This window comes from Syngnathus floridae, chromosome 20 (genome assembly GCF_059516105.1).
Source record: "Syngnathus floridae isolate MCC-2025c chromosome 20, RoL_Sflo_1.0, whole genome shotgun sequence".
NCBI classification, from domain to species: Eukaryota; Metazoa; Chordata; class Actinopteri; order Syngnathiformes; family Syngnathidae; genus Syngnathus; species Syngnathus floridae.
This window is the reverse complement of record NC_142432.1, coordinates 2682567-2709191: the sequence shown is the minus strand read 5'-3', so window position 1 is coordinate 2709191 and position 26625 is coordinate 2682567. Positions and strand designations below refer to the sequence as shown.

Here is a 26625-nt window from a genome sequence, read left to right as displayed (position 1 = left end):
TGATTGAATGGCGATCAGTCAAGGGGCAAGTTTGCCTTAAGGTTGAAGTCAGATGGGATCTCCTGAATAGCTTAAGTGGGTATAAAAAAAAATGGATCAAGAATAGTGGAGAGATAAAGTCATCTTTTTGTTTGGGCTTCCGTATATAGTTGCGTGATTGATTTTGACAAGCCCTATAATTATATTCAAAATAATTTGCGATGCTTGTATTGAAATGATGTATTTGAAAAAGAAAAAGGTCCAAAAATATTTGACAAACCTCCAATAGTTTTTACATTCACCACACAGTTCTGGCAAGAGTGGTGCGCATTGTTTCCCCCCCCACACGCACAGTTTAGAATTGAGGTCAGGGTTCAATCTTGGTTTCATTACCTGAGAATGTAGTTCTGGGAGTATCATTTTAAAGTGCTGTTTTCAAACTCTTTTCCAACTTTATGAGTTAAACGACTGTGTCAAGAAAAGCACAGAATGGACTGACTAATGGGAAGGACAAATTGGCCACTCGAAATGAATCAAGAAGATCTGTGGGGATCGCTGGACTCTGAATGCCAATGCTATAAACACACAATAATAGTCGTTAGCCAGTCCGGTTGGGGGCTGACCCCCCCCGTAAAATTTGGATCAAATGAAGCTAGCTATAAACCGAAAATAGAACGACCAATATTGAGTCGACACATTTGAATTAATATGTTGTCCAATTAATTTTTATCAATATTCTGATTCTAGGAAACTGTTTCAGTCTGTTGATTATTAATTGCTCTGTACTCAGAAGTCCGCATTTATTACTCGGTACTTTGTGTGTTGAATATAATCATCCCAGAAATGATCCACTCTCCAAGTCAAATCTTTTAATGACTTTATAATGGCCTTAAATGGCAAAACCATTTCTGGTTGTGCGAAGATGACATTTCACCTCAGCTTTTAATAAAAAGTGTTTTTATGAGGTAAGTTCTGATAAACATGTATGTTATTAAAATAAAATAAAAAGGTTTTTTTTGGACAAACTCATTTTTTTAAATCTCAAACTTTCTTTCCTTTAGAGATCATTGAAATAATAACCATTTGAAAATATCACAAAAATACATCGTCATTTCTCGTTTTGTTGAGTTTTTTGGACAAACTAATTTTTTTAAAACCTCAAACTTTCTTTCCATTAGAGATAATTGAAATAATAACCACTTGAAAATATCTCAAAAATACATAGTAATTTTCCTGGCTTGGCCCTACAATATTTTACTCATCCTGTGCTATGTCATCATGATAATCTAACGCCAAGCCCAATCATTTGGAGGCAAATATAATCAGTGCTTGGACTTTCTCTAAATACATTTCCATTTGTTTTTTCCCATTTTTGTTTTGGTGTATTAGTTCATAATTGTGTGAACGCTGGAACAGATAATTTTTTCTTCCTCTTTCAGTCTCCTTGACTTGTTGCTGTGTTGGATAACACTATTTGTGTTGCGCAAGCTCGACATCATTGCCAAGTAAATACGCTTCGTTAAGGTCGCGTTTCATTTTGCGCTATTATTTTTATTATACTCATGTTTCCAGTTGTGCCTCATGCAGTAACTAACGACCTTCAATCTCCTCAGTTAAGGATGAACTCAAACGAACTAAAAAATTGTAATTGCTCTTGAAAATATGACAGTTCCATCAAGTTCTTCCCATCTTCTATTATTGTAATGAATGATGGCGGGAAAAGTAGTGAGAATGGATGATACCTTTTGGACAAGCAGGAAAATAAGGTTTAAAAAGTGAATGGTTTAAGAGGACAGCGTTTCACTGATGGACAGGGTGGCTAAATGAAATCGCGGTCGCCTAAATAAGGGCGAAGATGGAGCGTTGAGCTAACTGACAGGCGGCTCAGGGATGTCTGTAACCCAAAGCACATTACAGAGCCATCAGGCTGAGTGACACCTTACCCAGCCCTGCTGTATAACAGCCATGATGAATGGCAACTCCTTGTTCTCCTTCTTGAAATGACAACCGTAGAATATCAAATGCCAATTAAAGGGGAGACAGGCATGGCTGGAGGAGTGGCATCTAATTCTGCTTAATATGATAGGTAGAAAGGTGGGGGAGACTCCGGAGAAAAGGGTCACTTTGTGTCCACTCTGGCAATAAAATCAAAAGGGAAGTACACGTGAAGAATTTTGATCTGAAGATAGCATCATTGTATTTAATTGTTTAAAGAGAAAGATTGAAAACATTCTTTAATACTGCTCTATTTTTTTAAGATAGTGTGACATGGACAAAGTGACCTTTACACTGATGGACTCATAGATTGAATTGTGCTCTATTCTAGTCTGTCATTGAAGCGAATTTAAGCCGTGCTGCTATTATATGTGACCTTTGTGGCCGCTCACATATATGTGACCCTTACAGCCGGATACAGGTTCACTCTGGTAGAATAAAAATTACAGTTTCAATTTCTGATTCTAATAAGCGTAGCTGGTAGATCCATTCTTCCAGTCACTGGGCCACACTTGATTTTCCTTTGCACGGTTGTAGAAAGTTGAAACCTCAACAGATCATTTGTGAGAGATGCCGTATGTACGTTTAGAACAATAGTCACCAACAGGCAATTTAAAGTTAGACAACATTAAAATGGAATTTATTTTCTCTGTTTGTGATTATCATTTTATTCAAGTGAAACATTAGCAGACAGTAAAGATACTAAGTTTTCCAAAAAAGAATTGCAACTGTAAATATTGCATTACAGGAACTTTTTGGGCAGCTCTAGAAGTCTGCACAACAAATTACTGGCATTTGTCCTTGAATCACGCTTTGCAAAGTTGGCTGTGCCCACCTAATCTACGGAAGCAAACAGTCTGTTGCTTATCATGTGAGGCACCATTCCTTACTCGGCAGACAGAATGGGGCGTCTATGACCTCTGAGAAAAGTCCCATCACCAACTCTTGCTATCTTCGATAGCTTTTTAAGATTGATACGTTCATCCATTTAAGAAAATAGATTTGCTTGGAATTAAATTCCATCAGGTTTGATGTGTGTGGGTGAGCGTGAGAAATAATGGCTGCCAAGTGACTGTTTGTTTATTCAAACCTGAGCAGAAGTCATATATATATATATATATATTTTATATGTGAAAAATTAATACAGTCGAACATGTCCATAGCAAGGATTTTTGGTCTTCCAGCTTTGCAGTTAGGAAGTAAATCACTCCAAAAATAACTTTCTTTGCTATCTAGCTATCTAAGAAACACTTGGATCAAATATTCATGTCAGGAGAGGACCAGGAGAGCAAAAATTATTTACTTTTTATTAGCTGAGAAAGCAGAACGCATGACAGATTTCTAAAACAAATGAAGCTCCATGAATTTATTTTGAAGGACTTCAACTTATTTCACGCTCCCTTCCTTTTATGGAGATCGGCAGATCGACCTGTCTCATTTAATGATTCCGATGTAATCAATAAATCCGCGGAGGATACAAATGGAGACATCAGCAACAATCTCTCTGGATTTCAATATCTGATCTAAAAGCCCATCTCGAAAACGTCGCCATTCCTCTCCTCCAGCTGCTGTGCTGAACTATAAAACAAACACCTCTTCCATTTTCTGACTGCGCCTTGCCACCGTTAAGTGAATTACGATGCCAAACGTAGACAGATAAGAGTTGAGGGTTATGGAAAGCAAACCTCAGCGTGTCATACGTGAGCTTAAGACAATGCATCCTCTCAGCCCTAAGTGGAAAATTGATGGATGATGGAAGGAAAAACATTAGAGGAGATAGACAAAAAGAGAGAGTGGACAAAGACCGGGAGAGTGATGCATGACCTCCAATTTCTCAAGGCTTTGTAATAAAAGCCTGCTGTGTGGTGTTCTCCATCTCTGTCACATTAAAAGTAAATAAGACTAATAGCATGATGCTAAAAACTCCACGGGGCTAGATTGCCCGAAAAGGGAACAGAGTGTGGAGACTGCGTGCCTTCTGCTCTCAACTTATATTCTTCTTTCAACAGCATCAAGTCAAACAGCTCCAGTGGTATTAGGGCTCCAAAGGCTTGAATTATTCCAACATCATCTCCAGCATACGCTCAGCTGTCTAGGATCTTTAGGCCATTTCTTTTAACTGCAAGCAGCTGCCTCAGCTTAGTTTGATGATGGATGAAAGCTTGCAAATTATGTTGAGCCTAATTTATCACAAACTATCAGCACTTTTAATCATGCATGAACCTAGGCACAAGAAAATCATTACAAAATTACTTTTTTTTTTTTTTTTTTAAGGAGCATAGTTAAAGCCTTTTTGCCATTCAATGAACTGTTTAAATAAACATAGAGAATTGTGCTTCGGTAACCACAGAATGGGCATCATGGGTAAAAAGTGCAAACTGGTGTGTGTATTTCTTCGCCCTAGGCATAAAATTGCAAATGAATCAAAAGCAAGTTGCTGGAATTTTCTAGGTAGGCCATAAAAAAAAAAAAAAAATACTCTCGCCTAGACCTATAATAAATGTTTGCAATAATAATTACTTTAATCCTACAATAGATATAGTACAGGTACAGGCAACGCCGGAGCTCATAAGATACAATTCACTCTCACATATTCAAAATGAGAAACTTACTCTGTCAGGCTTCTGGTAATATATTTTATACGGAAAATGCTGTATTTTCAATAAAATATCACATTTTCACCATGAATAAAATATCCCTACAGACTGGTTGAACAGTCTTTTATAGGTGCTCAGGAGTTTTTCGTTTGATTCTTGAATCCCAGCGAAACCTGATCAAAGCGTACACTGAGATATTCGATGTGTAAGTTGTGGGCTTGTACAAAAAAATATAAAACAAGATCATCTATGAAACTGGCCACATGATCTTTTTCTGATTTAATACAACTGGAGATTATCCAGACCAGGATTCTTGTTTGAGTCACACATTTCTCGTGAACTATCTGGTAAACAACATGGAGCATTAAAAATGAATTATTCTATGGGGGAAAAAAATACAGCGATAGAAAAAAATAATACAGCAAATATTTTTTCACATTGGAATGAGGCAAGATGTATTTTGTTAGTGCTCAACTGCAGTATACTGTGTGTTTGTTGAGGGGGGGGGAATAGAATCTCTCCATTGCAACTGCTCTCATCAGCAGTGCATGCGTTATTTAACAAACAGATGACAGTGCCGCAAACAAGCATGAAGCAGAACAGCCGGAGCTACATTAGATGCAGATGTAAAGTCGAAAACTCATTTGTTACTGTTGTCTGCAATCTAACTTCAGAGTTCACACAAACTTTTTTTTTTTTAATCTAATTTGTTAAATTTTAGGAAATGGCTATGTTGGTTGTGGATAAAATATTCACAGTGTGATAATGGTGAAATTCTGCAAAACTGGCTTTCTGAAAAGGAAAAAACTGTTTTTTTATTGCTATGTACTATATAGGGAAATGCAAGTCTCATTAATGAAGCCATGTCTTGGTCAGCCAGAGGGTGTTTGAAGATTTTTTTTTTTCTATGTGTGTCCAGGCAAGCATATTCACAGATTTCAGTGGGGGGGAGTAAACATTGCATATTTTATTCATAACATATATTATTTAATATTTACTGTAGACAGTGCTTTTGTTAACGCTGGTCTCTTTAAAGTGATTATTGCTAAATTAAATTAAATCAGAGGTGCAAGTGTGATGCTTGTGGTTCTTTTTCATTATTCTCCTTCTGTTGTAAGTTGGATTAAACACATTGAATTTGCCAGGTCTACAAAACAGAACCTTAACACAATGATTATAGTTAGACTGCAACGACATCGGCAATTTACCTGATTTGAACTCGAGCCGAGGTGTTGATCTTTTTCCTACTCAAGCAAAGCACTGAATAATTGAATTTTCACCACTCCAACTACAAACGTCAAGTTAGGTTATCAGGGAATTGGAGCAACAAGAAAACAATGCCAAAGCTGTTAGCGAGAACATTTTGGGGAGGGAATAATTACTGACATGTCGTTTTAATGTGCAAGAGGTGTTTTTTTAATTTTATAAAAATCGCAAGTACATTATTTGACATATTTCAATATCCGGTTTGATGAGACATTTCACAAATCAAATTATTATGATTCTATTTTGAATGATGGTGAATAAAACAGCATCCATTTTTAGAAATGGAAAATGGATTGTCAAGTACAGAGCACCAAGATTTATTTAATAATTTTAACCTACCCAAGAAACATTAAAAGAAAAACATTTCAGAGAAAAGCTTAACACGCATGATAATTACGCTATTTTTCAGGGAAGACTAATTATAAAACTGAGGTGCTCTTTTTGGATTAATACAGTTTTGCCCATTGGAAAGCTAGATAATAAGTGTGTTTTAGTTAAAATAAAGAGAAGTGTGGCTTTAGAGGAGAAGGTCATGTTTCTTTCAGGGTTTCTTCTATTTCCTCAGTTTAAATCAAAGTCACGGACCAAGCTGGATAAAAAACAAAACACTTAGTGTTGACTCAGTCCTGATGGGTTCAGTGCATCAGATGATGGTGGTTAAGAAAAAAAAGCTGCAGACAGTGTGGTGTGCACCCAGATATCAAAATGCCTCCAGCTGATTTTTCTCTGTCCGATAAGAGTCTGTTTCATGCCAAACGCAGGGTTGTGGGGAAAAAAAACAATATCTGATCAAGTTGTGTTCATAATCAGACAGGATTGTCATTTGCAAGTTAATTTAATGAGGAAAAATAATAATCTTAGTTTAGGTGCTAGCAAGGAATATTAAGAGTTGCCAAAGACACAAGATTTCATCAACTTGAATAAAAAAAAACTTTAAATTCTTAGTGTTAACTTTTAAAGTGTTAATTAATTTCCTTAAGATTTAAAAAGATAAATACAATTTGGTAAATTACCTTACAATTTAATCTCAAATGAAAATAATTGAGGTTTTTATCCAAAGTATTATCTCTGGTTTCCCCAAGGCTAAGTAGAAATAAGAAGCGAGGCTGTTCCCCCGAGGACCTCTGTACCATATGAAAGACAAACAGAGTGTGCGCCGCAGAAATTGAAAGAGAATGGTGAGGTGGAAGATTAGATAGTCTGAGGGAATAAACAGAGCATCTGGTGAATACATCTCAAGCGACACAGTCGTATAACCTTTTTTTTATTTGAATTACCTTTGCCTTTGGGGCTCAAGTTATACACTGACAAGCCAAAGATGAGTTGCAACACTTTTGACATGAAGCAAATTTTATTTCAAAGTTGAGGATTTTTTTGAAGGTTATGCAATAGAATCAAAACTCCAAATAAGTTAAAGCAAAATGTAACCAAGAAAATTAAAGACCAAAGAAAACCAACATGAGATCTTCCATTGAACTAACCGTTTTAAATTGTGCTCAGGATGCAAACTGTCAAGTCCTGATCACTCAGTCAGCAGTCAGGTGGGAGGCTTCTCTTGTCAGTCCTGATTGAAAATAATCTTGTAGGGCAGCTCGGTAAATTTAAACAAGGCCCATGCAATGGGGATTAAAAGAGAAAATGGTGCCTGAAGAAACCAGCTGCAGCTTGGGGAGCTCTCCCCTCAATTATATCAGATAAGTGCAATGTGACAGGTGGGAAGCAATTCTTTAGAGATCTCCAAGTTGGCATATCAGTATCAAAGGTAGCGGATAGGTGCCAGATGATCAAGGCAACAGGAGTAGGATTATTAGATGGTGGCTGAAACATCTGGATTGTCACCAACTAAATGACATACCTGGAACAGTAGCGAGCTTTTCAGTGGATCTCCATCCAAGCATGAACACTGAAAAGTGTTGACTTTTCCAAATTGACTTGTACAGGTGTTGTATTTAAATAGAGCAGGTTCAGTTTATACCTCCCACGCCGATTTGGCAGGCTGAAATTGATTCTCCTGATATGTGACTGTATAATCATGTTTAGGACCTCCTTCACCTTTCATGTATTTTTCTTTTACCCATCTTGACAAACTTGCCCGAATTGGAATTTGTCTTGGGTGAAAATCAAAACAAGCATCCGAGTCCTGTATTGTTCCCACCAGCCTTTATCTAAAGATCAATTAGGAGTCCAACAAAGCCAGTTGCTTATTAGCATAAACTTTCCCCGAGCCTTCCAACGTCTGTACATTTTCAAAAGAAGGCTTACTCAGCAGATCATGCAGAACACTCGGCGTTCCTGGATACAAAGAAAGTGCTCAAGCGTGAGTTAGAGCAAACATGAATTTCCATTGATCACTCGCGACAGGAACCTTTTCAAAGAGCTCTGAGATCTGTGTGTCTCTGAAAAACATCAACCAGACGGATATCGATTAGGGAGAATTATGTGCGGGTCATCTAGAATACATCACACGAGGTGGAATTACGGACAAAGAAATTAGTAAAAACTCAAACCCTGAATCTTTTAACTGTGAGGCGAACGTGCTGCCAAATACTCCACTGTGTCACCCGATTTTTTTTTTAACTTTAAAAACTAATTAGCTTTTTTTCCCTGTCTAGATCTTTGATAAGCACCCAACTGTTTATCTGCCAAAATGAATTACTGTGGTCTGATGTTTTTATGTGCTGTCAGGTCAAATGATATCTGGAGCCTATTAATACTTAATCTATGAGAAAAGCGTGAATATGAATGGGAAGTAAATATTGCAGTGATGGTGGAGTCGATGTGAGGTCATTTAAACAATGCAGGAAACAAACCTATCAATGAAGTATTTTATAGCCAGTTTCATCTTAATGTTGAGTACAGAAGTGCCAATTTTCAGAGTCAAACCTCAAAATCCTTACCGTATTTTCCGCACTATAAGGCGCACCTAAAAATCTCCAATTTTCTCAAAAGCCGACAGTGCGCCTTATAGTGCGAAAAATACGGTAATTCAACTTCTTATAGAGGTGAGTTAAATTGAGGGCGTGCATGGACAATGACACAACCTTAAAATAAAAAGAAGTTGTAAGCGGGGGAATATGCCGTTGAGGCGAGATAACACACTTTTCTCCAATCGTTTACAGTTTGACATCTTGTTTCATGCTTCAGTGATGTTGAAATGGCCAGCTGTAACCAGCCTCTCACATTCCTTTACAGAACTTGAGTGTTAGTCCTTTGAGTGCTTTTCTAAATATGTGGCGTTAGCACCTTTCCTACGCCTGACAGTCCCAGAGGCTGCATTGCAATCTTTACAGAACTAATTCCAGAGTGGAAGCAAGCCCCTTTGTAGCGGACATTAACAAGGGTCTCTACATGAGTATCCAGGGAGCATTTCTTTTCTCAGTTCCCATTCGATATATGCAAATAGATTGTATAGGAAGCTTTTGAAAATAAGAAGCTCCTTTTGGAAAAGCATACAAAAAGATGTGTGTGCTTCTGCTCAGGATAACCGTGGGGACTGGTAAAGGGGAAAAAGGCGTTTTATGTTCTTGGGGAAGGATGATAAACGGGAGGAAGGAAAAAAATAGTCGCATTTTAATCAAGGTTGGGAACATGCATTCGTTTGTATGTATCGTTTTTAGAATGACAGCACTAAATCGATATATCAGATATGATTTAGACAGAAGTTATTACATTTTCTTAATTTGCAAAGAAAAAAAGAAAATGAGACTCATTAGCCCATGAGAGCGAACATCAACGAGTTGAAATAAAGAAATAATAGCTTATTTTGCTTATGAAAGGAGAACAATAGCAGTTGTTATTATGCGAACATAATTAAAAAATAATATCTACATTTGTTGCCTGCTTTTTGTGTTCAAATATTCATTGCTAAAATGCTTTTAACACCGCGACTATCAATGCTTTAGTCTCAGCCCTTCAAACTGGAATCCGTTTATTATTTCCTTTTAGTTCCCCGCTTCCAATTAATTGTTTTCATTTCCCAATTATTTCCTCTTAATCGATTTTCACTCTGTTTTTTGCTATCAGTCTTGCTCGCAAGCTCCTTTGCATATTTTTCAAGCGCCTCTTTGAGAAATTCTGCTGAGAGAACATCTGGCTCCCTCTGGGAAGTCCTACGGAGTGACATGACATCTCGAAGACATGAACACAACTGAAAGCCAGATGTCAACAATGCAGGCAGGGGCTTAGTACAGGTGGAGTTTGTGGGTGGTCTGTTGCAATACTAATATATCGACTGACTTATATTTTTAGCAATATCATAAATATGCATTATGTATACTGTAGTAAAATAAACTCTTGAGCATTTTGGATAGAAATATTTACTTGATGTGTTACCTGCTTGGGATAATCAGCTCAAGGTGCAGCAAAAGATATCCCACCCACTTCAACACCTCCAGAGGATCAGTTCAGCTCATTTTCACGCCGCTGTTTAAATAGGTTATTTATTTCTTGCATCTTTTCTAAATGCGTTTTGCTTATAAATATCTTTAGTGACATGCAATGGATCAGGAAAATCATGTAAATACAGGTTTATTTTGTTTTTATTTTAGAAATATGATTCACGTACAAGGTTCGAATGATTTGAAAACATTGTGTAGGAAAATATAGTCAGTCACAGCTCAATGCTTGACAACCCAAACTGAAAAAAAAATCAGGGATAGATAGATAAATAAATGAATAATACAAAATAAACAAATACATAAAAAATAAATTAAAATAAATAAATAAATAAATGACATACTGTATACTTAAACACAAATATGAAATGCAATATTTGATGTTGAATATTTTTTTATAACAGCTCTCCCAAATTCAGGTGGTTATCCGTGATAACAGTATGCTACATTTTCATTTAGAGGATGGCATTCAATTCCAAACTGTGCAGATATGGAACTGCCACCGGCTACAGAATCTCATCTGGAAATTTCTTTGCATTGATCGGAGATGTGGATGACATCCCACTCCATCAAACCGCCTTTACCAAAAGCTGTTACTCTATCAGTACAGCAATCAACCCTCGTGATCTTTACATGCTAACTCTGCAAGGTAGATTCAGTTGGCAGTGATTGTCACACCCCGGGGGTACTGCAAGTTCAAAACAACAGTCAGTAGCAACAACAAAGAAGGTTGTTTAGCACAAGAAGTGACATGGAGCATTATTTCAAATGGCTTGTGTTAGTAGAAAACAAATGTATTCATGGTTTATGTTAAAGCTACACACACCTGATTTGAACGAGAATATTCAACACACCAGTGAAAACATTCTTAACTTGAACTCATTCCAGTTAAATTTAAAAGTTGAAATCCAATCAAGTGGCAACAAGTGCTCCAATCATCTGTGCTGTGTACGTGCCATATTGTTCTATATAACCTTACCTAACCTGTGTGTCACCTAGCAACAGTCTGCTTGAACAAAACGTGTTCTTGGATCTGTTGCCTAGCACTGAGTGTGTTCAGAAATTTATGTGCAAAACTGTCACTTGGCAATCAATACAAATCATTTCATTGCATCTGTAGAAATGTTTAATGAATAGAAAAGAAAAGACCCCCTGGGGAATGACGTTGGTAATTATAACTGAATATTTGAAATGGTAAAAACAAAGGTTGTGACTAATGCAACTGTTTAAATGATTCACATTTGTTTGACTCATACTGTCTGCATTGCAATTGGTCCAAACTACAAATTGTTGTTGTTTTATTATCCTGTTCCATCTAATTATCAAGCTTATTAATGATGAACCAGGACAAAATTATATTCTGAAAGCTGCAAGTTCAGTTACTGTTGACTTTCCTGTTGTATTTTTGACTGACCTCTTTGCTCTCGTATTTTTTGCTGCCGCAGTCTACTACACAGGCTTCTATTAACTCCGTCCACATCATCCAAACCATAAATTGTGAAAGGGAAAGACTTGAACTTTGACAAGTTGTCTTCTTCAACCTTTCAAATACGGCTTTTTCAATGCACTTTGCCTTTTTGGCCTTTCCTGTGAATTTGACAGCCTCTGAGATATCATCTGAGGCGTAACAACAGGTGTGATGGTGGGGGTATAAAATAAAAGCAGAAAGCTCGGACCAAGGTGTGGAGTGTAACACCCAAGGCTTATGGTACTGTTGTTTTGAAAGAAATTGTCGCTATCGGACAAGTATTGAAGACATTATCAAACCAGACACACATGTTGAATTATCTGGTTGTAGGAAGCTGGTTTGAGTTTTGAATTTGAATTCAATTCGATTTTAAGGAGTGTAACAAATGGATATAAATTCTTTTTAATGAGCCAGTCCGGAACATGGGGAAATAATAATAATAAAAAAAAAAAGTTCTTGTATCGTACAAATCTTACAAGTGACATTAATGACTTTGGTGTGATTCATCACAAGGTCGTACTTGCTGCAACATATCCACTTTCACTCACCACTCATTATTATTTCATACTTGGGCAATGTTGGCACAATATGTTCTTAGCAGACAGTTTGTGTCAAAACATGAATTTTAACATCAGGGATTGGTGTCTGCCTCAAAATCAAAGGGTCGCGGCGTCTCTCTACAGCTGTCACTTTGTGCTAGCGTTTCAGCCTGCACCCTCGAAAACATCCATCACCAAAAAGGCAGACATACCAATTTCTGCTGTGACAGTAGCCTCAACAGAGCTGACTATACTGTAGCTTACGGGTATGTTGAGCTTTCTTTTCCAATTTTTAGGCAGGAAAGTCTCCATCACTAACATTCCAGTAGGCTCGAAAACATACTGCATAAGAAAATGTTTGCTCCTGATAAATCAACCTTGTTTGTAAAGCAATAAGAAATCCACAATACATGTGGAATTATTGTTTTTATTGTTATAGTTTTCCCAATGGTGCCCTATCCATCCTTTGTGCATCACTGAATGACTGAGGGACAATACAAGCAAAATCTTTTTACTACCAAGCATTATATTGTTCTCTTGTTATTCAAACATTCACTATTGTCTTAAAAATCACATACCGCATTTTGGATCTGACAGCCAGTATACGGTGTGTGGCAGTCATATTGTAAAATCTTATTTACATAACAATTTTCCTACTCCCCCGCTGTCACACTTGACTATTTTTTTCCCCTCTGTCTCGTTGCAGTATGCAACTTTCCACCACAGCGCCCCCTATTGGCTCATCTATCACTGATGTTGCTCTTATCCAATGCAAAAACAGCAAAAATAATCCTTGACTCCATCTGCCCCTTGGCATACATGACAAGCCTGCATATCAAAACAAACTTAAGAGTTCACAGCCAAGCCTACACTGACCACCTCGGTTATAGAATAATGTTCTCAAGACAGCCAATTACTGCACATCTCGTATATGGTGACTCCCATAACCCCAAAAGCCTTTTAGCTACTACAAACAAACTTCTCAAGTCATTTCATAACACCTCTACACCCTTCATTTCTATTCTTCCAAACAAAAATCAACAAATCTAGAAATTGTATGTAAAGGGAGGGCAAGTCCGAAGATAATTATATTTAAAGCCTGCAGAGATATTTTTTTCCACATGTCCGTTTGTCATGCTTGGATAGCAAAATTCACAAATGCATCATTCATTTTTGGAATGTTTTACGTTAATAACCAGTGGCAAGCATTATTTTGAAATCTATGGGAGCTACAACTGAACTAACAACAGCAGAGACAACCAAAACATGTTGCTTGGCTGGATTTTTATTTTTTTTGGAAACTCCATTTTATTTACAAAATTGCTGACTTTGAGTTGTACTTGCTGCAGTGTAGTTTTATGGGTCCTTGTGGGATTGGGCTAGTAAACAGGAGATGAGACAGTAAATTCTTACACTGTGAAAGCGTCAAGTACGTGACTCAGTTAGGGTTGTTGGGTTGGAATGCTGCTGGATATACAAAACCAGATATATGTCTCAGTGGTTGGATAGCAGGATTGTGAGACATCTTTATTTAGTTCTTTATATTGCTGGTTTTGGTCTGTCCTGAAAACAAAATGGACAGAATAAGACACAGATAAGTCAGATTACTACCTTCTCTAGTACCTGAGTGTATTGAGTTTGATTTTGTGTGCAGGTGTGTGTGTATTTATAATATGAATATAATAATAATATAAGGATTTTAAGAGAATATTTCCTTATTTGGTGCATGTGGTGCTTATCTGCAAAGACAAATTTAGGCACTGCTTGACCGCTTTGATCTTGCACGCTATTTATCCCTCGACGTGGATTTATAGAATTCCATATGCAACCATCCACACTGTTTCATTAGTCAGCATTACGAAAGCTTTTTGTATCCTGCCGACACATTTCTTTGCCTCTAGGAATAAACCGGTTGAGATAGTGTCAAAATAAAAGTCACAGTGCGTGCGTGTTTTATAGATGGTAAGACTGCATCTCCAGTCAGTACAGTAGATCCATCATTGTAAGCGGTAAAATAAAAGATATACCGCACACGCACGATTAATAGATAGGCAGTCTACATTCTCACGATAATTTCTCCACAGTACCATTAACCTTTTCAAAGTATTTGAATAAGAAAATTGTTCTGCATTAAACACCAAAATATCGTATGATTAGCAATAATTTGTCTTTTTAGTATTAAAACGTTTTGCCATTACAGTGCTCAAATCTTTTTTTTTTTTTTTTTTATTTAAAAATCATTGGAACAACTCTAATCCAACTGAATTGTGACAAGTTGACTTTAAAAATAGGATCCATTCACTAGAATGCAAAAAAAAGCAGAAATGTCAATTACATTTATCTGAACACGTTAACTCACGTACAGACCTTATCCCACGTGAAGAGGATGATGATGACGACATGACATTTAAACTGTGTCCTCCATCATATTAAAAGGCGGCACCGAGTGTGTGTATGTGTGTGTGTATGCTCCCTGTGACTCCATCAATCAGTCTAATTACTCATCAATCCAGTTAATTCTTCATTATCATTAACCTTGACAATCCCCCCCTCCAAGAACATTGGCATCTGCCAGTTCTTTCAAAACCATTTGAGTATTACACATCCACCAATCGCATCATTGAACCTTTAAGTAAACACAAATGCAAACGTACTCATTCTAACTCCAGTTTGCTTCTCATTAGAAGTGTAATACGTCTTACTTAAGAGATTTGAACAACGACAAAAGTAGGTGATGCTCACATTTAGCTCGGTTAATGAACCCATGCTGCTGAGTCCCTGTTAATGGATTATCCATTATGATTAGGCTATGATAGCCTCTGTGCCCCGTCAAAGCCTGACATTTGTCATTTTACATGGCGTAGCAAACCTTCCTGATTACTACATATGAACCAATCAATCATGATGAAATTCTTTTTTATTTTTAATTGCAAAAAGACTGATGAACATGACACATTTTTGGCAACAGGATTACAGAAATTAATTATATTGGCACTCAGTCAGGATCCAGGCAATACAATACTGAATATATTTGATCAATCCGTATACCGTATTTTCCACACTATAAGGTGTACCTAAAAACCTCCAATTTTCTCAAAAGCCGACAGTGCGCCTTATAATCAGGTGCACCTTATAGTGCAGAAAATACGGTAATGTATAGCACCTCAGACACGTGGAATATCAAATGTAGAAATCTGAGGATCCACCAGACCAAGACTTGAATGGAAGCTAGGAGCATTTGAGGATAACATGCGACAAAAGAATAGATTCAACACTGGTACAAAACAAACTTGAAACAGAAAATAAAAGTGAGCCAAACTACAGTCATGGGGGAATCAATAACACACTTGGAAACTATTATTTTCCATTGATCACCGGCAGTTGGGAGAAGCACAATCGGATAAATGCAGCTGGATTAAATAAAGCTATCCACACTCAATGTTTCAAAAGGTGACAAGCAAACATGGTGCAGCCCATGATTCACAAATTTCATTGCCAGCTTGACGGGAGGCTTTATTTAAATTCCTGCACCTTTTCCGTTTTACCCGGCTTCCCCCCCCCCCCACCTGTGCTTAGCCATCTGTACAAAAACTCCTGTGTGTTAAACCTTATTGGGTTTGCAAATTACAAGAAATTATAGTAATCGTTCCCATTTTAGCTCATAATATCAGAAATTAGAGAATAGACTAGAATTGACCCAGTTTAGGACCAATAAGCCGTGAAATTGCCACAGAAATTGCGCAAGCACGGCTATTTTATTGATTGCTGGAATTCTGCAGGTGCAAAAGTAGCTGCTTTTTCTCATGACTGGGAGAAAAATCTATTTGAAAACACCCAGGTGCCAATGTTATTTAAAACAGACAGTGTCATTTTCTTGTTTTTACTGATATTGCTGAGACTATATTTACATTATAGCAGAAGGTAATTGAAAACTTTAAATTGTCCGCAGGTGAGAATGGCCGTGATTGGTTTAGGATGTACCCTGTCTCATCCAAAGTCCGCTGGAACAGTGAGGATAAGCGGCACAGATAATGGATAATCAGCGTAATGGTGAGTTTTATATTTAATTGTTTATTTTTGTCTGTCACATGAAAAAAATGTCATTACATAAAAAATGGTTTGCTGAAATATAGTATGATAGATTCAAATTCCGTGGTACCTGCAAGACCCTCATTTGGGTGAAAAAAAAAAAATCTGCAGCTTTGCATCCTACAGTACGTGCTTTACATGGATATCACAGTGAGTGTCACATGTACTGCCTAGTTTTCATCCATCTGAAACAGCATTGTCACTGATAACTTTCCTGCAATTTGTCAAGGTTATCTCCTGGCATGTTGATAAGTTGTAAATGCTCAATAAATGCATAGACACGGCAGTGTTATATCCAGAAGCATACCAAGTGCATATGAATTAATCATGATGAATTTCTTTACCCTGATTGAATTAAAGTTAGAAAAAAATATATACAACAGGTCAGGGTATGTGAGGAATCCGCAAAGCTCTCCAATGCACCAGATCAGTCATGTCAACTTGAAATTGGAAATAGCCACTCATTGCTTTGGAGGCTATCCTCGCCTTGTGTTTGACCTTGTAATTTCTGTCATTCAGTGGATTGCAACAATCTCGTACATCAAACAAAGCGGACAAGGCACTTCAACCAAAAAAGTGGAAACTTTAACCACAACCCAGCTTTCACAAATCACATACCTTCCCCCATAAATCCGTTCGATGGATCCGAGCAACACTTTTGATTACTGTAATAATGAAAGCTATGGACAACAATCAATTCACATTGCACAATTTGCAAGGGAAAAAAACATGACAATCGCACAAACAAACACAAACAAACAAATAAATAAATAAATAAATAAATAAATAAATAAATAAATAAATAAATAAATACATTCGTGAAAGGGCTTTCAGCCTTGCTCCTGAGTCTTCCAAACAAACCTGCACTTGCACAGGAAGGAAGCCACTTGTCACTTGACATTTTCTTTCTTGAAGTGTCCGTACAGACAGGAAGCCTGTCACTTCTAAACAACATCGCCAAGCAAGAGTGATTCCGATCAAAAGTGCCGATTTATAATGTACATAGAAACACTCGTTATTTTTTTTTACCTCAGTTAGATATGAATTATATACCATCATATGGATTCTTTGTTATACGCTGCAGTTTGAACGGCAGCCCTTGTCTTTGTAATTAATTCAACTGAATTTATTATAGCCTATTAAATGCCAATTTAGCACGGCAGAATATCCAAAGCTTACTAGATTTCACTGCAACTCTACTTCAGATGCATCACGGGTTGCCAAGAGCTGGAATTCCACTTTGTCACCACCGCTGGCTATTCAAAGCAGCCTTGCCCCCGCCCGCCCGCCGCTCCTTGCAAAATGCTCGTGTCACCTCATAGCTGGATCTTAACAGCTTTTTAAGGAGCTTCATCCGGCAGCATAACGGTAAAATATGCTGCTGCAGTAAAAGGTAAAAATGGAACAAATAACATCCAATAAAAGTGGACCGAAAACAAATCTTTGGCTGGCTCGGAAAGGGATGAATAAAAATGCATTTTTTTTTTTAGTCCTTCTCCAACACTCCTTTTATGTGCGGCTGATCATAGAGAAAAAAAAAAGATTATTTAATCAGAACCTGAAGTTCCTAATAATGGTTCTAATCTAATTTTTGATACCATGAATCCAAATTTCAACTAAACATACAAACATCCTTGAGGAATAATAGCCTTTATTTCCATTTATTGTTTTTCCCACCTATGTATAGAGAAAATACCAAAGTTTCACAGAAAACACAAGAGTATTAATCGTAACAATGAATGCAATAATGATTCAATTAAGATGTGGACTTTCTTCAGGGACTAGCTTTCAACCAATTTAATTGCAAAGGGTCATAAACAAGTTGTTGAGGGACTGATGTCCACACTGCAGCACTAGACAGGTATGAAATAATAATGCTGACATTCATTTTAATGGAATTTAATCAAGACTTAGTTTGGCATGTCTTTTGGATTAAATGCAAAATGTTTGTTGTTATTTTGTGTTGATCAAGCTTTCAAATTCTATCAGAGAAAATAAGTCGTAGGGAAGTTTTTATCCTGGCACAAGGGTTGCCAAATTTTTGTGTGAACCTTGCAAGTAAGCACCTTTGGGACACAGAAACTCCAATGCAAGTCTCCCTAGAGAAACCAGAACAGCCCTTGTATGCTGTTGATGACATAAATAGTGATTGTACCTCAGGCACACGGCTCTGTTGACCGCTTTCGTAGTGAGACTGAGCAGCTCTGGGATTGGAAGTGATAAGAAAGGAGACAGGAATACAACCTCGGTAAAAAACAAAAAAGGTAGCAAAATAGAATTAAAAAATGACCATGAGAAGCAAACAGAAAAGCACCGATTTCTGAAGATTTTAATTAAAGACATTCTTGATCTACCCAACTGAACATTCTTACCGCCACATGGGAATTTTGATCACTTGGTGTTTCGAGCATTGAAAAAAAAAACTATTATATAACCCACACGTCTGCAGTAACCTTTCACCTCTTATGATGGAGCAAATAATTGATATCTGGAACAAACACCGCAGCGTGTCATATTTTAAATGTGTTTCTGTTCACCACTCACCATGTCTAGCAGTAGATACCGCCTTTTATTATTATGATCTAATTTCTTACATTTGTACAAAATCACATCTAAAGCACAAAATAGTTTCAGGAAGGCTGTTGACAATTCAATTGGTTGGTTTCCTCTATTCACAAGGTCAGAGTTGATGTAAAAACATCCTATTCCTCGGGTATGGTAATCAAGAAACGATAATGATGCATCTCCAAGTCCGACATGATAAATTAGAAGATTACACAAATACAAAGAGATCAGTGACAATTCCCAGCGTCCTGGCAAACAGGAAACAACAAATTAAGAAGGGGTGACTCTCCTCATCTGCAACGGATATTGCACACAAGCATATGTCCTCTCTCCACCGCTTAAATTTGCAGATGACACGCCAGCCATCTGTCTCATCCAAGCTGGCAGCATTTTTGCATATCAAAATGAGAAAGACAGGATACCTGCATTAAGCTGTGCGATAAAAAAACAAATCAATATTTTTACACAGATGCCACAGTCTTGGACAATAACGCTAGTTGTGATTCGGAAAGTGTTATGGCGAAATCCTTGTGTAGTAAGTAGTAAAGGGTAAATGAAGCTTCAAATTTGCTTCATGAAACGTTTTGACTCTGTTCTTTTTTGCCGATTTTCAAATCCCTTTATTTAAACCAGAAAAAAATAAATAACCAATTCATAAAGCTTCACTTTCGAATTAGATTGTATGTGACACAACTCCAATAATAATAATTGTAGAAATATTGTATACAGCAACTAACTGGAGTTAATTCAGCACAGGTGTTTAAACAGTATCAGTTTTGTCTTCTTAAAAAAAGAAAAATGGAAATCAGTCTTTAACCAACTGCGTCGTCTTCTTGCAAGATAAGCGAGTCTCACGTTTTGACACCCATCATGACTAACCCGGTGGTAAGAACCTGAAATAATGGTGAATAATGACAGCGAGCAGCACCCCTTAATGAGGTGCGAGTCTCTCCATATGGGACTCAAATTTGCACTAACCAAGATGTGATTCATAAAGTGCTCTTCGCATGAAACAAATTGATATTAAAGTAGACAGCATCCTCATAACGCTGCACGTATAGGACAGCTTCCATCAAACATTGTCAGATGTCGTTTGGCTCTTGATGATTCACCCTCGAGGATGCTATGCAGCCACAAGATGCTTTTATTCTCATACGGGTCAGCTGAAATGTTGTTGGACTGAAATGTTAGAGAATCTCCTTAGTAGGAGTGGAACAAAATATTGATTGGGATAAATTGTCAGACAGTGAGAATTTTTTTTTCAGGATTATGCTTTGATTTTTCCAATGGGAGTCTCAATTAAAAAAAAACAGCAAATAATGATAATAAAAAATAATAATAAAAATATAATGACAATAATAATAATAATAATAATAATAAAAGTGATGATCCACACTCCTAGCCCGATAATTAAATCCACATCCACCCATCTAATGTGGAAGACAATACATATGCATGAGCATTCTTTGCTCGTCAACAATGGATGGGTGGGCACACACACGAACGAGGCTAAATGGACAATGAGATAAACACGGCGAGCTGACATGTCTCTATCACCATGTGTCATCTTAAATGAGGAGATAGCTGCGTGTTCACTTTGTATCTCTCACGGAACACTGGCAACAATAATCAATCTGACATGCCATCTGCTTCTGCCTCATAACCATCTGTATTTGCAATCATACCCATGATACTAATTTGCTCACTTTTTCTCTTTATTCCCGTCTTTGCTCCCACGCAACTAAAATCCTCTCCTCTAAAAATGTCTCCTCCTTCAATCTCTCAATATTGTGTTCCTGCTATCGACTGTGGCACTAATTGATGGAATTGTAGAAAGAGAATGCAAAGTAGATGACACAAACAAATATAATTGCGTGTGCAATGGTGACACGCTGCAAAAATTGCTCTATAATAAGACTGATAAACACCACTAATACCATTAATAAAAAACACCTGGAAAATAAAAAAATCCAGCAAATGCATCTCTTTTTGTCCCCTTTTGAATCTGTTCCCTATTATGGCTGCTAAGGGTGTTTTCTGAAGAAGCACAGCTCTTTTAACATCTGGTCCCGATTTGCAATATTGATACACCACTTGTCACTTTTTTTTTTTCCTGTGTGCAAAAAGTGGATATTCATCCAATTAAATCGGTTCAGCGGAAAGTTTAGAATAGATGCTACATCAGTTCCTTCAGTCGGGAGCTGTGGGATTTCATCTCACTCCAAAAGAAATTAATGGTAATCAAGTTTACGGCACAAACAAGCCCTCAGACGGAGCAGTGCATAAGCATAGAGCTCCTTCATCTGTGCAAAAGCATCTCACGTGACTCGTCTGGAAGACTAATTCACCGAGGCTGTGCTTCACTGTGTCCTCAGGGTGTCCTCAGAATTCATATTGAACACGAACTCACTCATTTCGTGCAAAATAGAGACACATATGGTTTGTTGTAAGTGGGCGATGCCGTTTAGGTTTGCACACAGATGGTTGCCAGCTAACCAATCACATTCTACTCAAAAATAAGTTAGGGACACAGGTAGTTCTGGCAAAGCGAGGCACTCCCCCAAATTCTGAAATATGCTTGGACCCCCAGGTGATGGACCACTTAATTGACTTTTGGGTATTTTCCCATTTTTCCTGGGATTTTATTTCCCCCTAGTTCCCCCATCCACTGTCGATTAGTGTTTTCTGAAGAACATTTTGGGTTTGAATGTTGAAATTTTTTTGGGGAAGGGTTTGCAAAACCTCTGATATGTACTGTATAAAAAAATTCTTTACATTTCTTAAATTAATTTATGACAATATAATAGTATATATTGTATAGAATTTAATTTACTTCTTAAAAATAAACATAAAAAATTGATTAAATTAAACAGAATTTTTAAATATATTTAATGTGTCTGGACTTGAGGAATACGAATAAAATACAATCTGTTATGGCAACTAGGATAAACTTAAGTCTTTTTTCATGGCCATGTTTGATTTTTCGCCTAGCGAAAAATACATACATATTTAGAACAGTGAACGCTATATTTTGTGATTTTACATCAAGTGTTTGTGTGCAGTGTTTTCCTCCCAATGCTTTCTTTAGTACCCATCAGTCATTATTAGACACCAGCAGGATCTCATGACCCAAATAGAAAAGTCTTTGGTCCGTGCCAGACCGCACTTATCTACACATGATTGCGCTCATTTGTCTAATGACCAATCACTACTTATGAATTCAGTCTTGCACGTCTGAGTGTGTGTGTGTTAGCGGCACACTGCGAAACTGTCTAAAAAAAATCAAACTTTCTATGCTACTCATACCTTCCTAAGATTCTGTACTCATTAGTGCAGCATGACTTGATGAGCAACTTGTGAATAATTCATGTTGTGTACGGAGCAGTGTTGACGGGTGTTGAACATAAAAGGAAGTGAAACAACATCGTTCAGTCATTGCCATTAACACTTGTTAGGGGATTTTCTTGTGCGCTGGATGTTTAAATTCAGGCCCTCTTGATGGCAACAAATCCTGCCTTTTAAGCCTCATTGAACTTTAGCAATCAGTATTAGTAATAGCTTTGAATCTGAGAACGTAATGACTTTGCAAATAGGTGTCAAAGTGCAACACGGGCTTCGATTCCACTTGACTACAACGTAGATTTGTAAAATTGACAGGAAACCTGAGGTTAAATCAATGCAACACAAATGCAGATACATATTTTTTAATTGTTGCATATGCATGGGTCAAGTTTAGTATAAATCATTTCACCATTAAGTGTCAGGACTGTAAACCTGAAAATGATCAGTTGCATTCAATTGATGACCAATTAATGCCATTTTTTTGTTTTTTATGATCATAAAACAAAGACCTTGGATGAAAGGACTGGTGGGTGGCACGCAGAACATATTTTTTGTAAAGAAGTCTCAAGGCAAAGATTCCTTGAGTACTCTTGAAAAAAAGAAAAGGATTTTAATGGGGAAAAGGACTGAAAGGGTCAGAGTAAAGATGAATGTACAAATAAAAGCAAAAGACCCACTTTGCTGCTGTGAATTATTTCTATTCACATACTTCAAAACTGAATGTGCTTGCAAAGATAGATTTTTTTTTTTTCCACCACCTAACTACATCCAACTAGGACACAGACACCTAAGCTAAGCATACACTGTGTACTCTTGGAATTGTTCGATTTCAATTCCATCTCGAATTGTACGAATTGACTGCAAGTGACAGTCTAAAGTAATGATTACGCAATCTGACGAACAATTTTATTAATTAATCCTTCCAAAACATGCATACAGGGGATAAATGCACTGCTTGTATACAAAGTTTTTGCAGTATTTCATTTTTTTACTGTGGACTTTTATTTTTTTTACTCCATCTCCACTAAAAAGCGAAGTTCAGGTCTCAGTTGACTACTCTGTTCACCCTCAGGCTATGATTGACCTTTACTTGTGCTTTTTGCTGTAACGACAGTACAAAACCCGCTTTTCGCTTGAACAGGTCAATAAAGTCTGCTTGGGTGCATAGATTGGTTTTACAAGACAGTATGAAAACAAATTGACATTCTTCGCCTTGCAATCAATTTCTTTATATTCATACTTTAAAAAAAAAAACTTTCTCTCACAGCAGCTGTTTTTCTTGAACATGCAGTGACACTGTCCAAGGTCCTGAATGAACCATTTAAATTTAAATGATCTGCGGTTTAAGGGTGTTGTACCAAGAGCGCTAATGAATAAATCCCAAAAAAGAACCACAAAGTTCCAATTACATAACATCACTTAAGTTCAAATATAGAAGGTTATTCATTACCCATTGATGGAAAACTTTAACTTGAACCACTGTGGTTCACGCAGAGGTTTAATTACGTAACACCAGCACTCAAGTTCGAATCAGGGTGACTGTGCCTCCCAATCGCACTCGTCCAGGCTACATTTTGCTAAGCCGGGCATTGAAGGACACTAGACTTGTGGTTGAAGTACAAAACTCTGGTCTTCTTTGGGTCACAAGTGCAAACCGCAGTCAGAGAGGCAACACAGGACAATGATACGTTATAAATTTTTAAGCTTTTTTTTGTCAGCCTCAAGTGTTACCTTTCCTATAACTGACTTCAAGGAGACTAGAAGTAGAAATTAAAAACTAGAAGTATAGAAAATTAACAATAATTTCACGTAATTTTTAGAAAGAAATGTTATCTTAATATTTTTATTAATTATTTTCTATTATTTTTATAACCCTATTTCATTGCCATAGTCAATGCACAGCGATGCATATAAAATCTAACAATATCACGTAACTGACATCAAACCCCAGACAGACATACTAAGGAAAGAAAAAACACAAATTAATGTCAGTTTGACATCTGTGAACTCAGGCATGAACATCTGATGCATTTTCGCAGCTTTCTTGCCTATTAGTGCTATAATAAGAAAAGGCCTAAGGGCTGATGCTCCACATCCAGATCCATCACCTCACAAGAGGTGACCTGTGTTATCCAGGTATCAGTCTCTAACAATCCTGCCTGCTTCAAAGGAGCTGCAACTATTAGAAGCGTGTGTTGCCGTGAATCCTCACAGAGAGGATACTATCATGAATATTGTATTAGTACTCATGAATTTGATGAGATTCCATGGAACTGTTTGATTTGATGAAAAGAAACGTGTGCCGGACTCCCGCTTTTTACAGCAATTACAGTGATTGTGATGGCAAGTTGTATTTTTAATCAATTGCTTTGATTTATTTATGAGAAACTGGTCCATGTTACAAAGAAGCTTGAGCAACAACCTGTTGAAAAAATATTGATGACCTCATCATTTTAAATCAACTCGTTACATTCTACCTGTCCAAATAAAAGCGATATAGTGCAACATGCATTATTTACAAAAACAAATAGACTACAAAGAAGCACAATTCTGATTCAAAGTTTGTCTTCTTTTGGAAAATGACCCCCCCCAACATTCAATAGCTATAAATTTTTAAACCGGTGTTTTGGATGTGTTCACATTGATTTTATATTTCCAGTTCTATTAAAATGTCAAATCTCCCTTAGTTCATTGACAACCTTTTAGAACTTTTGGAGGTACTGTTCCTTGTTTACTGACAAAAGAGACAAATGCCCGAAAAATAGAGGTAAAGACTAAATAACAGGTACGGCTTAGAAAAGGGAAAAGGCAATTCCATCACACTCTCCCCATTGAAGCTGCTCTTGTCAGATCCACAAATGACAAAATGATGGCTACAGATGGGCATGAAGCCTCTACTTTGGTGTGCTGTACCATTTAAGTGCAGTCTTTGATACTCTAGATCACAGTGTACTCAACTTTTCCTCACCACTCTAATCTTGTCATTCTTTTTCATGTCGCACTTACAATTAAAATTCCCACACATCGTATTTATTTACCTTACCAATCCTGCAGTTCTACCACCGCTGTAAAAACATGAACCCCATTTTTAAGGCCTATGTTTATCGTTGCAGATGTTACGAAGGTTTAAAATAGGTCAGCTGATAATGTTGAGGGCCACCATGCATGCAAATGCACCGGACAGCTCCAGGATCATTTGCCCGCTGGTTATTACCACATCTGCATTCAAGACAGTCGAAATGAGATGTGACTATAAGAATCACAGGCAGCTCTCTTAAATGCTTCATTGGGTTCTTCCCTCTTCCTATCCTGTGTTTCCAATCAAATAATTCACACAAGACTTAAATAATTCTATATATTTGATTAAAAATGTATTTAAAAAAAACATAACGGATGTTCCAGTTGTACTTATCCAACAAATTTTGATTAATCCCTTATGGATGGTTTATTGATTGAACTAAAAGGGACTGCTGGACCTTGGCACGAGATGTTAGCTCTGCTGAGTGCCATTGTAGTCAGACTTATTTAATGTCTTTTACTGAAAAAGGCATGTTGGCACTTTTCCTAGACTGCTTTTATTATATAGTATTCAAACCATTACTGTCAATGTTGATCTAGGAAGTTTTAATCTTATATCCATAAGAAGTATCCAGGATATAAATTGCAAGGTCCAAAAATGTTCAGTCATCTTCATACAACTGCATGCAAAGTTTCAGTTTGAGTAGTCTTGGTTTCTTTCTGTGACTGTTTTGCTCTATTTGTTAAATTTAGTGTATTGGCCATTTTAATGATATATATAATATATGCACATATTGGGAAATATTTCATCATACAGCAAGATAACTGGCAAGATGTGGAATATTTGTTCAAAAAAAAAAGTCTACAGTTAAAATAATAACTTTAAAACAATTATGGTTTGACCTTGCAGAAGATGACTTCCTTTTTTCATTATGTTCTGCAGAACAATAAAAATAATCGCAATGGCACCACATTATCTTCGACCTCATTATACCAACCCCAAAAATAAATCTCAAGTGCAAATACAAATCTGTTTAAAAGATCTTAAATCAGTGAGCAGAATGCTGTGTGACCTCACTGTAACAATAAAATACACTTCTTAAATGAAGGGTCATTTCTCTTAAAGATCTTCAAAGGTGACACATCCGTCATTTCTGGAGCGTAAATGAAATATGGAAACATCAGTCGGGTGTGATGTTAAGCCAGAAACGTTGGCCGGTGCAGCACCTTAGTGATAATGTTGCTAAATCCATCCATTTTAACCTTCTGACCTCTGCTTTGATTCCCCTCATCAAGCATCCTGCCACCCTACTGTTAGCCACGTTTTCTGCCTGTCCTACCATGGCACTCCTACAATAATTCTTCACTCTGCC

The 26625-nt window shown here is 37.0% G+C and overlaps 1 long non-coding RNA gene across 9 annotated transcripts in view; it reads left to right on the top strand.

The window, feature by feature from the left end:
• The window catches only part of LOC148380735 (uncharacterized), a 183964-nt gene that overhangs the window by 27342 nt on the left and 129997 nt on the right, over positions 1-26625 (top strand). For all 9 annotated transcript variants that reach the window (XR_015854696.1, XR_015854694.1, XR_015854691.1 and 6 more), the window contains exon 2: positions 16188-16288. This is a non-coding gene — a long non-coding RNA (uncharacterized LOC148380735). The remainder of the gene's footprint in view (positions 1-16187; positions 16289-26625) is intronic.